The sequence below is a fragment of the Uloborus diversus genome, chromosome 1 (assembly GCF_026930045.1).
Source record: "Uloborus diversus isolate 005 chromosome 1, Udiv.v.3.1, whole genome shotgun sequence".
In the NCBI taxonomy this organism is placed as follows: domain Eukaryota; kingdom Metazoa; phylum Arthropoda; class Arachnida; order Araneae; family Uloboridae; genus Uloborus; species Uloborus diversus.
In genome coordinates, this window is record NC_072731.1 from 195,831,091 (window position 1) to 195,847,076 (window position 15,986).

Sequence of the window (15,986 nt, forward strand, 5' to 3'; positions counted from 1 at the left end):
AGAAATATGTTTACAAATCCAAACAATATTATTGAAACTACTAATAGATGAAATAAAATTCAGTTTGGCTGTAAAAGAATGAAGCAATCTTAGTAAGTTAATCTTATAGTATTTTGCAGTACTTCAATGTAGCTGTACGTAAGCTCCTGGTAGCATGAAGACTCTTGAGTCTGTATTTGATTTCTCTCTAAGTGCTTTTAACATTTGAATTTACAATCGCTAGTTGTATTCTTTCTAATTCGTATGCACCAGAAAATATTAGAAAGAAAGAAAAAAGTCTCACATGTGTTATTTTTTTAGCAGCAAACTGATATTCATTTTACCAGTTAATGTTTTTATTATTAATGATTAGAATGGTGAAAAAAAATTTCATAGACGCTGCTTTACATTATACTTACGTTGTGGTAAAATTTAAGTTTTAAGTTTAAAAAAAACTTCCTATGGAAAAAATCGTAAGTTTTTTTTTAATCAAACAATGCGGTTTTTTATTCTTTTAAAGTAGGCTAAAACGAAAAAAAAAAAATGCCCTATTTGGTTGCATGGACAGGACAACCATCTTTCGATTAAATCACCTTCAACCTTGAAAAATATTCAAACACCAAATAAGATTGGCGCAAAAGGAAACTGACTAAGAACCAATTTAAATCACAGTTTTAAAAATACGTTAAAATCCTCCTTGAAATTAATTTCCCATGCTGTATCGCTGCTTACAGCAAAAGCACCTGGGGAAATTGTTTGCTTTGCGATCTCGTTAAAACCCGAAGGAAAAGACTACTTTAATGACATTTCAATCTCATTGCAGATATGTTTTTACGTTTATATAACCAGCATTGTTCCAAGAGTTACTGGTATTTCACCCTTCTTATTTCTTCTACTGGTTTAAATCAAACTTTTCTTTAAAAGCTATTAAGGATTACGTCAAAAGCTTTCTGTTCCCTTTAGTGCATTTTTTTTTATCAAGGAATCATTGTCGAATTTCTACTTTTTAATCACTATTTATTTCTCTTCTTTTTTTTTACATCCCAAATGAGTTTCGTTCAATTTCTTTCCAATTTCCTTTCGAAGCATCTAGCTCCTTTTAGGAATAAAAACAACCTCACTCGAAATACATCAAAGTGAACTCATTACTTTTATCCTTTGCCGATGATTCTATAAAAGTGGTATAATTTAAAGCGAGATCGTTTGAATACTTTTTACTAGCATTTGTTTTTCCAAATCTAAATTCGAGCTTTTTTAACTTTGACTTTTTATTTCCTTTGAAGATTAATAAGGAAATTGCATTCCTCAAGCAAGAGCATTTGCTCTTTTTAGGTAAATAAAAGATTCGTTAGATAAATTTTAAAACTTGAATGTTTCTCCTAATTTAAACCTCAAGTGTAATACAAAAAAAAATGTAAAAAATCAGGTATTGAGCAAAGATTTAAATGTCGTTACAGGGTGTTTCATTTTAACCTGCAAAGACCTCTATTTACGCAACCGTTAGTCTTAGATGCATACTTCCAACTGCAAAAATGTGCAAAACCAGATGCAGAGTTAAGATATTGAAAGTTTGAAGCAAAAATGCAAATGAATCCAAAAATACAAAATTTAAATTTTCATACGGGCCCTAGGTCCCCTAACTTATACTTAGGGAAATTCTCTATATTGAAAAGTATTGCTAAAACAAAAAATTTGACATTTGTGCGACCAAAACTGTAGGAGATATTAGAGTTCAAAGTTTTAAGAGACCATGTAGAAGATGAGATTGGAACTAATCACCCTTTCAGAAGAACGACAGGTTATCGAAGTAAAAAAACAAAGTATTTATATTTTTCATTGCTATTAAAAAATAAATTCAAATGTTATGCCATGATACACAAGAACACACTACAAAACCTCAAGCAATTAGAAAAACCACACTCTATGTACGCATATAATTTTAAACCCCTCTTAACTGCAATATTTTCCCTTAAAAGGTGTTATTGACGGCAAGTGTTAAGGGGTGTAAGTGTCAAAAAGCGGCGTTTCATATCTCGGTGAATATTGGTGGTACTAATGTCAAACTTTTTGTGTTGAAATTACTTTTCAGTGGAGATTATTTCCCTGAATATAAGTTAGGGGACCTATGGCCCGTATAAAAAGTTAAATTTCGTATTTTTTAACTCATTTTTATTTTTGCTTCTAACTTACAAACTCTTAACCTAGCATCTGATTTTGAACGTTTTTGCAATTGGAAGTATGCATCTAGGACTAACGGTTTCAAAAATAGCGGTCTTGCTCGTTAAAACGGAACACTGTGTACATATATATATATATATATATATATATATATATATATATATTAGGGTGGCCCTTAGCTATAGGGTATTTTTCAAAAGTTAAAATTTTATTGCTCCCAACCTCTTATCTTGTTCCAATGAATAATAAAGCAGGCTGTGTAAAATTTCTCTTCATTTGGACAATTTCTAGGGGTGCCGCAAACGACTTGAAGTTCAGCAAATCCTAGAAATCTCGTGCTTTTTTAACAATATTTAATTTTTCTTTACTAACACAACAGCTTTTAGAGGATAAATACATTTTATTATGACAAACAATTTCTACAGAACCAAAACACAGCGGGAACAAGCGAATGTTCAACATTATTTTTTCCTAAGTGAGGATTTAGTAGCAGTAGGGTATCTTTTGCGATCTTCAGCAACAATTTGTAAAACAAATTGTTTTTCATTTTCATCTTTTGTAAGAATATTGTTGTATTCCTGAATTAGTTTGACCCCTCTTTCTGCAGCATCATTCACAACAATTATTTTATCAAGTTTTTCCTTTCCACTTGTGTAACCAGGGTCATCTTTCCAAGTTGAAGGGTCTTTGTTGAGAAAATCAGAACTTACAGAAAATCGGGTGAGGAAATGTTTTGTAACAGGTGTCACAAAAGATGAAAATTCGTTGTTAATAAACTTAGAAAAATTGTTTTGATGTGGAATGTATCTCTTTTGTTGGTTTTCTGCTTCTTGCGATTCTTCATCTTTATCTGCTTCCAACATAATTTGTGCCATGTTTCTCTTAACCGAGGTTGGAACATTATCATCAAATAAGGATAGAGCCATAGTTTCAGGAGCTAAGTACCAGAGATGTTTTGAAAATTTTTTGACAGCAACAATACTGATTTCTGTATCAATATCCTGGTAATCGATCAGTTGACGCATAAATAGGAAATCGTGATATGGAGCTTTAACTGCTTCCGGGGAGAGAAACCAAGATCGAACGTAGACTCGAGCAAGAAAAATACATATTCTTCTTAAAGAGTTCTTCTCCCTTTCAGATAAGGGAAACTGATCCTGAAATAAGTAAATCTTGAGTGCATAAATGGACTTTGACATCCACCTAGCATGACTTACAGCTCCTGGCTTACGAAATAATATTCCACACTTTGGAATCCCACCAAGAAATATCATACTTAATTCCAACAGTTCTCGGTAATCATCGCGCTGTTGTTTCCGAGCTGAAAGGTGTTGATCAAGAAATTCGAGCATGGTTGCACGAATATCATGAGGTACTTCATTGCTACCAGTGGTATAATTTTTTTTGTCGAGTTTTGTCCAAGTTTCTTTAAATCTTTTGAAAAGTGGCATGTCTGGACCAGAAGTTGCACTCATTAGAGAGTCAAAACATCCCTTTAAAACTAACTCAAAAATGTGATGACGACAAGGAAGGTACAGCAGATCACGATCAAACAATTTTTCTAGATTAATACAGGCACCATTTATTCGGCCTGTGTTGCTGGCTGTTGTATCACAGCAAAGTGCTTGAATTTTATCGTTTAATCCCCACTTTTCAACTGCTTCATAAATAGCCATGGCTTGTTCTTCTCCTGATGAGGATGGGATTTCAGGAACTCCCAACATTTGCTCCTTGCCTTGGAAAGTTACTATTATTGCCAGTCTGTCAGTTTTTTCGACTCCTGCAAGTGTTGGGAGCAATTTTCCATCCCAGTGTAAGACAAGCTCTTGGCAATCATTTAAATTAAATTTTTTCTGAATTTCCGCATGTCTTTCTTCTCTAAATTTCTTTCGGAGGCGTTGAAGAGAAGTTCGATTAATGATCAGGTCTTTAGTATCAAGTCCAAATGCTTCTGCAGCAGCTACCAGTATGTAAATTCCATTTCTATCTGTGATTTTACATCTATCAAAAACTTCAGATAGACGAGGAGTAAAAAAATGCAATGTACCTCTAGTTTCTGCGTAAGTCGTACTGTCCGTACTCTCAAGTGTGTCTATATCAGTTTCTGGTAATTGTTTATCAATGACAGAAGAAGGGCTGCTACTGTCGCCAAAACCGTCACTGCTTGGGTTGCTTGAAACTATATCATAAGATGTGTCGACTAATTGTCGTTCCATTTCTTCATAAGTTCGTTTCTTTCGGGCAACTTCTGTTCTGTTTTTCTTTGATTTCCTTTCTTCTTTTTGTGTTAATTTTAGGTCAACACCAACCATGGAGCCCGGTCTTCCTTTTTGGCGCTGAAGAATTAGAAATTTCCTATCTTCTTCAATTTTGATGTCTTCTAAAGCATTTGCATGAGCAATATCGAAGAGATCGTCCATAATTTCTTCAAAAGAATCTCTTCTCATTTTTCCTTTCCCTGAAGTTCTCGAAAAACTTTTCTGCAAATGTTTCCATTCATCATGGAGTTTGACTAACTTGTCAACGCAGTGATCCGTTCTTTTAGTGGGAATTCTTGCCTTATGCCAAAAAACAGATACTTCTTGAATCACTAATGTTGCACTTTCTTTTTTTGTCATATTTACAACTTTTATATTGTAAAAAAAGACGCTCAAGACTTGTCTATTCGATGGTAGCTTTGCTCCAACAATTTGATTAGAAATGTTGCCAACAAGATCAATGTAGAAATCTTTTCTCAACTTGTTTAATGAGCTACCGGAAGACGTTGATGCCATTTTACAAGTCGGAGTTGATAATGACACGAAAGTCAGGCGCAAGTTACCAGCAGCACTCTTGGGGGCTAAGGCCCCTAGGGGCTCTATTGTGGGCAGCTGCTCCCACGCTCACCCAAGGTCGTCTCCCCCCCCCCCCGCTTGACTTTTGACCTCTGACCAAATGTGGGGTCTTCTTCGGAAGGGGATGGTGGGAAACGGTTAAGGGGGATGGGAGATATACTGGACAGAGAGAGGACTGATGTTCGCCTAAAAGATGTTTCAATTGGAACTCTTATTTTGTACAATTCATCAAATTTTCTTCTAAATAGATGTAGATCATATGTATTGTGACTCTATTTAAAACTTGGGATTAAAAAGCAGCAGTCTTTATCATATCAAAGCAGCAAACTACCGTAAAAATGAAACATGTTCTCGGCTCGACAATTGATTTGTTTCATGTATTGGAATAATAAACGATGGAATGGTAATGATGGTAATGAACAAAGACAAGGTTATACTTAGTTAGAAAATAATCAAACGAAGCACATAATAAAAATAGAGTTAATTTAAGTTTATCCAATCATTTGGGAAAAAAAATAGGATTTGATTAATAATACAAACATTATATTTACTATCATGGTCCTAATCCTGATATATATGATAATACTCAAATTATATTTTTAATTAGTTTAAAAATTACTCATAAAATTAAGTGTGACTACAAAAATAACTCAAAAAGTTGACAGGGAAATTTTCATAAGATTGATGTAGAAACAATTGCAGTAGCAAGAACGCGTCATGAGTAGTGAATGGTGTCTTGGTCAAAAAGCTTTGATACCACAAAAGACGTCAGAGGAAAAAGGGGGAAAGACATAGAAAGTCTCTGAAAAACCAGTTAGAGCAAAATAACACCTGTAAGAAGATATAGGTACGTCAAAAATGTAAATATGCGAGATGCTTTTTTTTTTTAACTTGAAAAGATTTGAAAAATTCCTTTTTTGGAGAAAATTTGATAATTTCATGCTTGTTGCGGCACCCCTTAAACTTTTCCGATTGAGCTAATATTTTGAACACATCATTTTTTTGTCCATTGGAACAAAATAGGGGGTTGGGAGCTAACTTTTTCGAAAGTTGAAAAATAAGGGCCCCCTAATATATATATATATATATATATATATATATATATATATATATATATATATATATATATATATATATATATATATATATATATATATATATATATATATATTCTCTGACTCACTGCCAAATGTTGAGCGCGGAAGGTAAATGTTAACTGTTAAAAGCCAACCTGAATTGGCAACATGTTGGCTCCAAAAAGACCTGTTTCTCAAACTCTTATTTTGAGAATGAAAGATCAAGGTCTCCCCCCCCCCCAGTTGTTTTATCTCACTTTACTCATACCAGTCTCATATTTCCGTTGCATCCTCTAGCCTCCACATGTGGGGCCACAGGGATCTAAAAGGTCCTTAAGAATGGTCTCCATAGTCCAAACCTGAAAATCCTTTAGTGAAGAAGCTGCCATTGTTTCAAAAGATTAAGTGTGAGCAATTTATTTACCGATCTGTGCTCAACTTTTGGGAGTATATACAGATATAGGACAAAATAATAAGAACACGTAATAAAAATTGAGTCTTTCTTCAACCTTCCAATAAACGACCGTTAAGTATTGCTACAGTTTGCCACCTGGAGGCGGTGGTATCAATCAAGTGTTTGGTTGTATGAGGGTGGAATGGAAAAATTCTGTATTTAGCAAAGCGTGATAATACCCGATTTCTCCGACGTGAAAACAGGCATGATAATTGGAGCTAGTCTCGTTGGAGCGTTAATCAATTTTATTTAATATGTTTGCATTCATTGGCCGGCGTTGTATTTCATGTACAGGTCATTATTTAAGCGAAAATGAATAGATTCTATTATTATTCACTTGCCGGAATGGATATTAAGAGAGATGAGACTTAGCCTTATAGAGCATTTTATAATTACCACACCATACCTCACACCATGTGTTTTTTTTTTTTCTTTTTTCGTTTGGATAGGATGCAGTAAGAAGCAAAGTGACCAAAGTGAGCTTTTTAAAATTTTGAATGAAACACGTTTAAAACTCTTTCTCTTAGTAAGATTTCATTGATTTTTTTTTTCTAAATTATGCTGTATACTGCCGTGTGCAGGTAAACGGCTGTATTTTCAGAAATAAGTTTCTAACATATTTTATTATTCCGAGAAATTTGTGTTGGATTCAATACTAACCATAGAAAAATGTTGGAATTTTCCATTTTTTTCAGAAAACCAAATAAGCAAGCTCGTACAATAAAGTTAACGTACAATAGATGACAAAAATGAAACATTTTCAGTTTCTGCTCTTTACCCGCCCACGGCAGTATAGCAGCACCTACCCCGGATACTAGTTCCACCCCTTTCACCAATGAAAAGAACAGGTTCTCCTACTCTTAAGTGGTTCATATTTACCCCATTAGAAACGTAAAAATATTTCACTTATTAGTACAAAACAAATGATATTTAAAGGCATTAACTCTTATGAACTAAGAAGCATAAAGAGTAGAGATTTTTTAAGAACAGGCCAAAAAAGTTTACACTTAGCTCTATGGCAAAGTACTTTGGATACAATAACATATTTGTTGAGTGTACTTAGTTACGTGTACACATAATTTTGACATATTTTTCATTATTATTTATATTAGGTTTATGTGATCTTTGGATGATGATGATTCTTTTTTCTTTTTTTATACTGATGTTTTGTAATTTATTTTCTTTTATTTAATACCTGAAGTGAATTTTTGTAATAAAAAAAAATCCCTCGATTGAAACAATTGAATTGAATTTGCACTAGCCAGAAAAAGTGCACATAAAACATCTTTAGAATGGTTTAGGTATACAAAAACGGTTTTTGTACCATTTTTACTCTTACAAATATACACATTAGAAACCTTACCATTCTTTTCGAATCATTCTGCATATTTAGTAGTAATAATTTTCTCTGCTGCAAATGCAACTGCACTCCAAAATTCTTTAAACCTGCAAGGATTACGTAACACAAAAGCTTAAATCGCAGCAACGTTACCAATGACAAGAACTTCGATGAAAAATATTAACAGCTGTATGAAAATTGGAAAATATCATTAAATATTACAGATAGCAGATTTGTTTCTGTAAAAAAGTAACAGTGGTGACATTTATACAGATCATTTAAAATTCTTTTACGTTTACAGGGATGTTGCGATTAAGTTGGGAATCGCATGGATTAGCTTTAGCATTGAAACCATGATACCTATTCTATTCAAGATATAATGTTTTAAGTACGAAAAGTTTGTGTCTATTTCGAATGTGATTATTTAATATGTGATTATTTAATATTAATAGGATGTCACAACAATAATTAAAGTTTACGCACAACAGAACAAATGCAATATAGATTTATCTAGTATCTGATTTACTATTACATTAATATGGGGAAACAAAATGTTTTTAAAAACTGTCATAAAGTATAATTTACATTAAAATTTTGAAGTTATGCTATTGTGCACTTTATCCATCCTTCAGCCGCTGCTACTAAAATCACTCGTCGTAAAAAATATTGCTTATCCTATTTCTTGTATGATCTATTTTGCATTATTTAAACGACGAGATTAATGCTTTATTTTCAAGGTGTTCAGCTTTAAGAGTGTGCCACACCATAGTTTTAGCATTCAACTAGACATATATATATTCAGTAAATTACCGCCCATTAGCCAGGGCTAAAGCAGAAATGCATGAAATACACCGCCAGCTCAGTCATTTCCAGCCGAGGACTGCAGTTTCGTGCTTATTAGCACTCATCAGTCCGGCATAGGAAAGTGACTGAGCTGGAGATGGAAAACCTCTTAAGGAAGCCAAGAGTGCCAAACAAACTGGTAGCTAATATAGAATTAGCAGACCAGACGAGTGACCGAAGCAATGATTCGGTTCAACTCGAAGATTGAAGGCAAGGCAAGGTATGTTCAGTAAATTACCGCCCATTAGCCATCGCTAAAGCAGAAATACATGAAATACACCGCCAGCTCAGTCATTTCCAGCCGAGGACTGCAGTTTCGTGCTTATATGCCGGGTTGATGAGTGCTAATAAGCACGAAACTGCAGTCCTCGACTGGAAATGACTGAGCTGACGGTGTATTTCATGTAGACATATATATATAAGTAAGTTTAAGTTAAAACAATATGAAATGAATTAAAAGTTATTTGAGTAGCAAAAGTTTGCTTTCACGTTTCAACGATATTATTCTGAGCAGTCTTTAATTCTGCCCTTGTCAAATCATAAAAGACTGGAAAATTCCATTCGTAATGTGAATAAAACAGGAACAAATGAAAAGTTATTTCATCCTTAGCTGCACTGATGTGAATAAAGGAGGACTATCCCATTCAAATGGAAGATTTCAATTAATGATGCTGATCAAGCTCATAGAATTTCCAATTTCAAATTCTTCGCATATTTCATTTGTTGTAGTTTAAGGATTCAACCAACAAGAGCACGCGATTCCCTTCTGTCTTAATCTTAGAACTGTGAAGAATATTTGAAATATTTACAAATGCATACATCCCGAATCCCCCTCTCATGTATATTTCGCTATTTCAATACAACATGCTATTTTGTAAACAAAAAAAAACCCTTAGAATTTGTGGTCATATGTTTACGAAAGAGGATTTTTTGAGGAAAACTAGTATGAAAATATATTCCCTGGCTCTGATTTTTTCCATAGGGAAAAACGCATAAATTTTCGCTACATGTTTTGCATTAAAAAAATAATTTAACGACCAGTAGTTATGGTGTGACTTAAAGTTAACGAATTATCGAAATTTCCTGTTGATTACACATTTAACATTAACAGCTCATAGAAAAAAGGCAAATATCATTTATTGCTTAAGTTGAGTTCAATATGGCATCACTGGGTGCTTGAAGAGTGGAATTTGCTGCCTTATTTAGCCAGATAAGAAAGAAAAGAGATGAAGGAAAAATAATCACCCAAAAGTTTATTGCACAAAGAACAAAGACTGGGTTTTAAATTTCATAACGCGATTTTCTCGAACGCTCCAAAATCTGACAGTTCGTCTCTCTTCCCTGAACTCTTCATATGCAAAAATGTGTATCACAGTAATACATGTAAAGTTCAAAAAAATATTTTTGCACCGTAACTAATAAGCGTAATGCGAAAGCATTCATTCGTACCATAAGCGTCTAAATGCTACTTAAAATACTTATAAACAGAGAATAAATGAAAATCAGTAAAAACAGCTAAGAAAAAATTACTGCATGCTAAATGCAACGACTAAGTAAGTAAAATTATTAAAAGTATAAAAAGGCGATAATGTCAAAATGGTGGAATATTGAATCATTATGTTAACTGAAATGGCTTAATTTAGGCTTACATTAAAAAGAAAGACCACACGCGCAACACTTTATAGCCTTTAAGGTATATATTTGGCGGTATTTATTTTGGAGGTATTATAAGGCGGATTTAGTCTCATACCAGCTCGTCAAATATGTGGGTCTGAAAGTCCCGTGGTCAGTTTTAGAGGTTACCAAGGGTACGAAGATTTTGTAGCCTACCAGCACTGTACCCACATTGTGGTGTATGCTTTACTCTGTCGAGGACAAGACGGACTCCTCCTTAGTTGGGTGCCTCTCACTCGGAACTTTCAGCCTTAATCCTTACATTGCCAAGCACAATTTGCTTGGGTCTCCAAAATAGAAAACCAACAACACAACAGCATAAATTTGTTTTATGTTTTCAAGCAAAATGTTTCACATTTCGGTACATGTGCGTGCCTGTGCTTGGAACACTAAAGATACAAAAATTACTCGAAACCAGAACACGAGATTCGAAAAATATTTAAGAGATATGACAGAGGCTCAAGTTTGTTTATCTCTTGTGTTTGGTAAATACAAGTTGTTCTAAGAGTTTTAAGACTTTTTTTTAATATATTACTTTATGCATATGATTATCCCAGTTACATTGATAGAAGCAATGTTCAAATGCTGATGCAGACAGTAGCACCTTTTGCGCTTCATCTGGAATTTCGGAGAGCAGTGAGAGCAGTTACAAAGTTATATGTCTCAATAGTCGGTTTCTCCTACACTTCGCAGATTCTTCAAGCTTTCACATGAATGAGTATGAGTATGACACCAAAGTAGTTTGCTTAAAACAGAATTTATTCTCGACACTTCGTGCTTAGACTGGTGGAACTTCAATAGCAGAATAATGTTCAAAGCAGACTCGCCATAAATAGCGTGGATAGTTGGAGGCAAACGTTGACCTAAACTAAACTTAACTTGACAGTGTTGTAATACTGTGATTAGAATGTGTGTAGCCTCTACAATTCTTCTAGATTAGGTTTTTCCCAACTTTATAAATTATCCATTCAGTTGTACACAGGATTATTCAGGGAAGGGTCAAAATCAAAGGGTCAGCTGACCCCCCCTGTGGCATGAATTTTGTTATGATTATTACTGAACTTCAATTTTTTGATCCGAAAAAATCGTACATGAAATCAATGTTAAACGTTTTTTGCTTAGTTCTATCTTCTCAGCATGTCGTTTTTCAAAGGATTGACTGAGTTCGGTTACTGGGCTATTGGTCTAGATTTTTGTTCATTTTCAAAAGAAATATATTCAAAGTTTACGACAACGTGTTCAGCTTGTTTAACTAAAAAATATGACTTTAAGTGAAAATTTGAAGGAATATGATACACGGCACAAGTTGCTCAAAATTTAAGGAAGGAAGGGGGGGGAGAGTAATTTGAAAGGATAAAAAATTTAATCCTATTTGGGGGGGGGGACTCCGCAACATATGAGAAGGTGGGCCTCCTCCACGTGTGTGTCACATCTCCTTGTTTGTGGGGGGGCACCCCTGCTTCACTGATTCTTTTTTATGTTGGAGTTATAACGCTGGCCATTGAAACTCTACCCCCCCCCCCCCCTCTTTACAAAAATTTCTGGATCCGCCTCTGGTTGTACATACTGCCAAATTAAATATAACAATGTTTAACTGTGAAACTTTCTTTTTTTTTTTTTTTTTTTGGTTTTTGAATATTATATAAATTCCTGGGACTTTTGAATAGCACGCATATTCGTGTAAACATTTCCACTACACAAATTTTAAGCATAATGGTTAGATCATGCTGCACTATTTTTCAATGAAAAAGGTTTCTAACAATAACGGTTATAAAACCACGGTAAAATATGATGTTAAAAACTGTTTTTTAACTATAAATATTGTGCATTTATCAAAATAACGAATTCAGTTAAACAAACGAAAGGCAATTTCTTCGTTGATTATACGCATGTTTCTAATTAAACGAAGTCGCTAAAATCCGAATAGTTAGAAGTTCAATGGTCAGTAGGGGCAATAATCATGGTGGGTGATGTTCTCACTACTAACTAGACTGTCAAACGCAATAGCGTCGTGAAGGCAAAATTTGAGGCATACCTGTTAAATTTGGACCATTTACAATTTTAGCATATTAAATGCAAAAAAAAAAAAAAAAAAAAAAACAATGTTCATTGCTGTACACTCTCGTCAAAGTCATAAAATAAATTTTCTATTTTTTGGTTTAAAAAGCTGATAGAACTGTACACAATGCATTGTATGATTCTATAATTCTAAAGGTAATGTTTGGAAGCAATTTTTGAAGTTTTAACACAATTTGTTCTTTTCCAAGTCAAGCCCGTGACTAAAGTCGCCAAAATGCAATATTATCAATGAAAATAGGTGGCTCAAAATTATCTTAAATGGCCGGACAGCCACTAGTCAGGGTATTAATTTATTTTTACTGCAATTAATATTCATTATTTATTAACTTTTGATCACCATGATTTACTTTTAGACTGTTTCTTCCGTTTTTTGCCATCAAATGCAATAAAACTATCAAAATATGAGTGAGGCAGTTTAAAATAGTTAATTTGTGGCTCAAGGTTACCTTAGATAACTGTAATAATTATTTCAGGGGCTTTTCGGAAATAACGTCACGCGTTGAGAGAGAGGTTCCTGATATTGTGACAAGGAGGGGTATAAGAAGAAGTGTGATATCACGCATTTTTTAATAATGACATGTCAATGAGAAATAACGCGAAACGTGACGAAGGGTGGAAGGGCAAGGTGTGAAAACTTTATGACAAAGAGGGGAATGGGAAACAATGCTGAAAAAAAATGTGACATCATTTATGGACACCCAGTTATCTAGTTATTATTAACTGTACTTCTTGTTATTTTTAATTCTAAACTAGATAAGGGTTTATTTAAAATCCTTACTAGTTACTACTAGTTATTTTTAGTTCTCAAAATGTGAAAAAACGTCCAGCATAGTAGTGGTTCATTCTATGTAATTGTGGATCTATAAAGTTATTGTATTGTGCTTTACATTGACTCTCGTATGCATGATTTTTTTAAACTAAGTCTAGAATTAGTAATAATTGAAATGAATCTTCATTTAATTACGAATACAGAACTTTATAGAAATTTTTTCTGGAATTAGTTAAGCTTATAAATGTTTTGATGAAATCTGATGGATTGATTGAAAAGATGCAAATAGAGTGACTTAAAGATTAAATTAAAATTTTATTTCGTCTTGAATTTAATTAGGACATTCATTTTCAAAAACAATAATAGTAGTAGTAATGATTATAATAATAGTTTCATTTGACTAAACAAAACACACTTTATATTAAATCAAAAGCAAGGTTTAAATTCCATCAAGAGTACTCAAAAATAAATTTTATAAAGTGTCTTTCCGTTTTAACTACATTACACCATTTTTGTATTTATTTTTCTTTGAAAAAAAGTTTTTCGATTAACTTTGATTTAAGACCTTTAGCGAGCAGTACATTTCTTTAGCGGTAATGGAAAACAAATTGAGTGAACTTCATCTCGTACGAACAAAAAAAGATTAAAATAAGTAACGATTAAAACTAGCAGGTTGACAATAATTCTTGAAGACAAATTGCTTTAGCAGGAGAGATCCGAGTGCTCCGGACGTGGGACTTAATAGTTTTCAAAGATATTCACTTTGATAAGTAAAGAAAAAGGAAATAATAATCATCGAAACAGCAGGATATCTGCAATACCTATATCCAAGCTTCATTGATATATTTATATCATCGCATGTCTGAAATGAAATTGAATTGAAATGAAATGCTGTTCTGAAGTCATTCAAGTGCAGCCAATTGTGAATTCTGCTAAAACGTAACACTAAAAAAAAATGTCGTGACCCTATTTCAGATTGTAAGTTGGTATTAATGATGAAAAGTTAGATTTGTAGCGTATTTTTCGAAATGCTAATTGAAAAGATATGAAGCTTAAGAACTAACGTTCTTAATCGATAGGGTGGGCATAAGAAAATTGATCAGGAATTTGTTTTTTAAAACTAACCACATTTGTATCATGTGCATTTGTTTTGAAAATAGGATTTTATGGCAATTCCATCTCACATCATCTATTATTTTTAAAAAACGACCCTTCCATCTCCAATTTTATTGAAAATTTGCTGTACAATTTTAATGATGATTATAAAAACTTAAATCAGATTGAGGGTTCGGTCAAGGAATTGAAGAGTGATAAGCCCTTGAATGTCGCCTAGATGACCCCTATTGTCACTATATTGATCGATACACGTAATGGTAAAACTGGATAACTCTCGCTAATTTTTTTTCGGGGCATTTTCTTTTTTTAAATTGCGTTCAAAATATTATAAACTTTCATTGAAATACTTTTTGACAAGAATAACTTTGATTGATTTACCCATAAAACAAATTACTTTTTCAGATGCTTACTCATATTCTCACATTCTTTCATTTCAAAAATACTTTATACAAAGGCACTGTAAATAATTTCTGTAAAACTACACAAAAAGAGAGAATATCTTTTAATTTATGTACGCACTTCTTCAAAAAGTTTAGATCAGGTTTCTCAGAAATAGTTTTACAGAAAACTTGTCTTCTTCTCGCACTCTATAAAACTAAAGAATAAAGCAACTATATCTACTAAAATAAGTAAGTACTCGTTCAAAAGGTCCTCTGTAATAGCTTTACAAAAAGCTGTTAAGTTTTTCACTGCGCGATTTTCGTACACATGCAGCGATTTTTCTGTTAAGTAACTTGAGTAATAGTTCAAAAGATTTAAAATACTTCTTTTTCTCTTTGCATTTCCTCACAAAAACTTTGAGAAAAAGGTACTTTATTGTGAATAAATACTTAACTTTAATTACTTATCTAAAAAAGTGTTTTCGTTATTTATTTAAAATAATGTTAGCAAAGTAAACGTCGATACAAGTTCAATTTTTCAAAGGAAGAAAAGTAATATTTCAAGGGTTTCATCTGGAACTTCAGCTGCGAGGTCAACTGTTTGCTGCGTGTGTAAAAAAGACTGAAAAGTGAAAAGGAAGCCAAAGTAATGAAGTATTTTTATTTGCATTAGAGTATAAATATATTTCTTATAAAAACTATAATACATCATATCATTGTGTAAGTCAGACATACAGGTCATACGAACCGATCCACATTCCCTCCAGTTACCTTACTTACATTTTTTCTTCTTTTTCTAAACCTGGCTATGAATAATTAACTTTATATTTCGTTATAGAAACATGTTTATATTAGTAACCATGCTTTTTTTTGTCTTCTTTTTAAACTTAGATGTTATTTCCTTTTTTTTTCTTTTTTTTAATTTATTTATTTATTTACATATTTTTTTCCTGTAAAGTAGGACAAAAGTCTGATAAATTTAAGAAAGAAACTATATTACAAAAAACAAAGAAGAAGAAAAGAAAAATGCGTAATAGCAATACCACCTGCAATATAAAATCCCACTTAGTTATGTCCTTACTTTAACTTATAGTAAAAGTCTACACATATGCCTTTGGAACAAACATTATTGTTGTGCAAACAAGTAGCTACGTATAAGTACTATTCTTCAACAACCGTGTATGACCAATTTAATTCTTCCCTAGCTGATTAATAATTAAAACAGAATATTTTCTTCTCAATCAATTGCAGGAATATAATTCGTA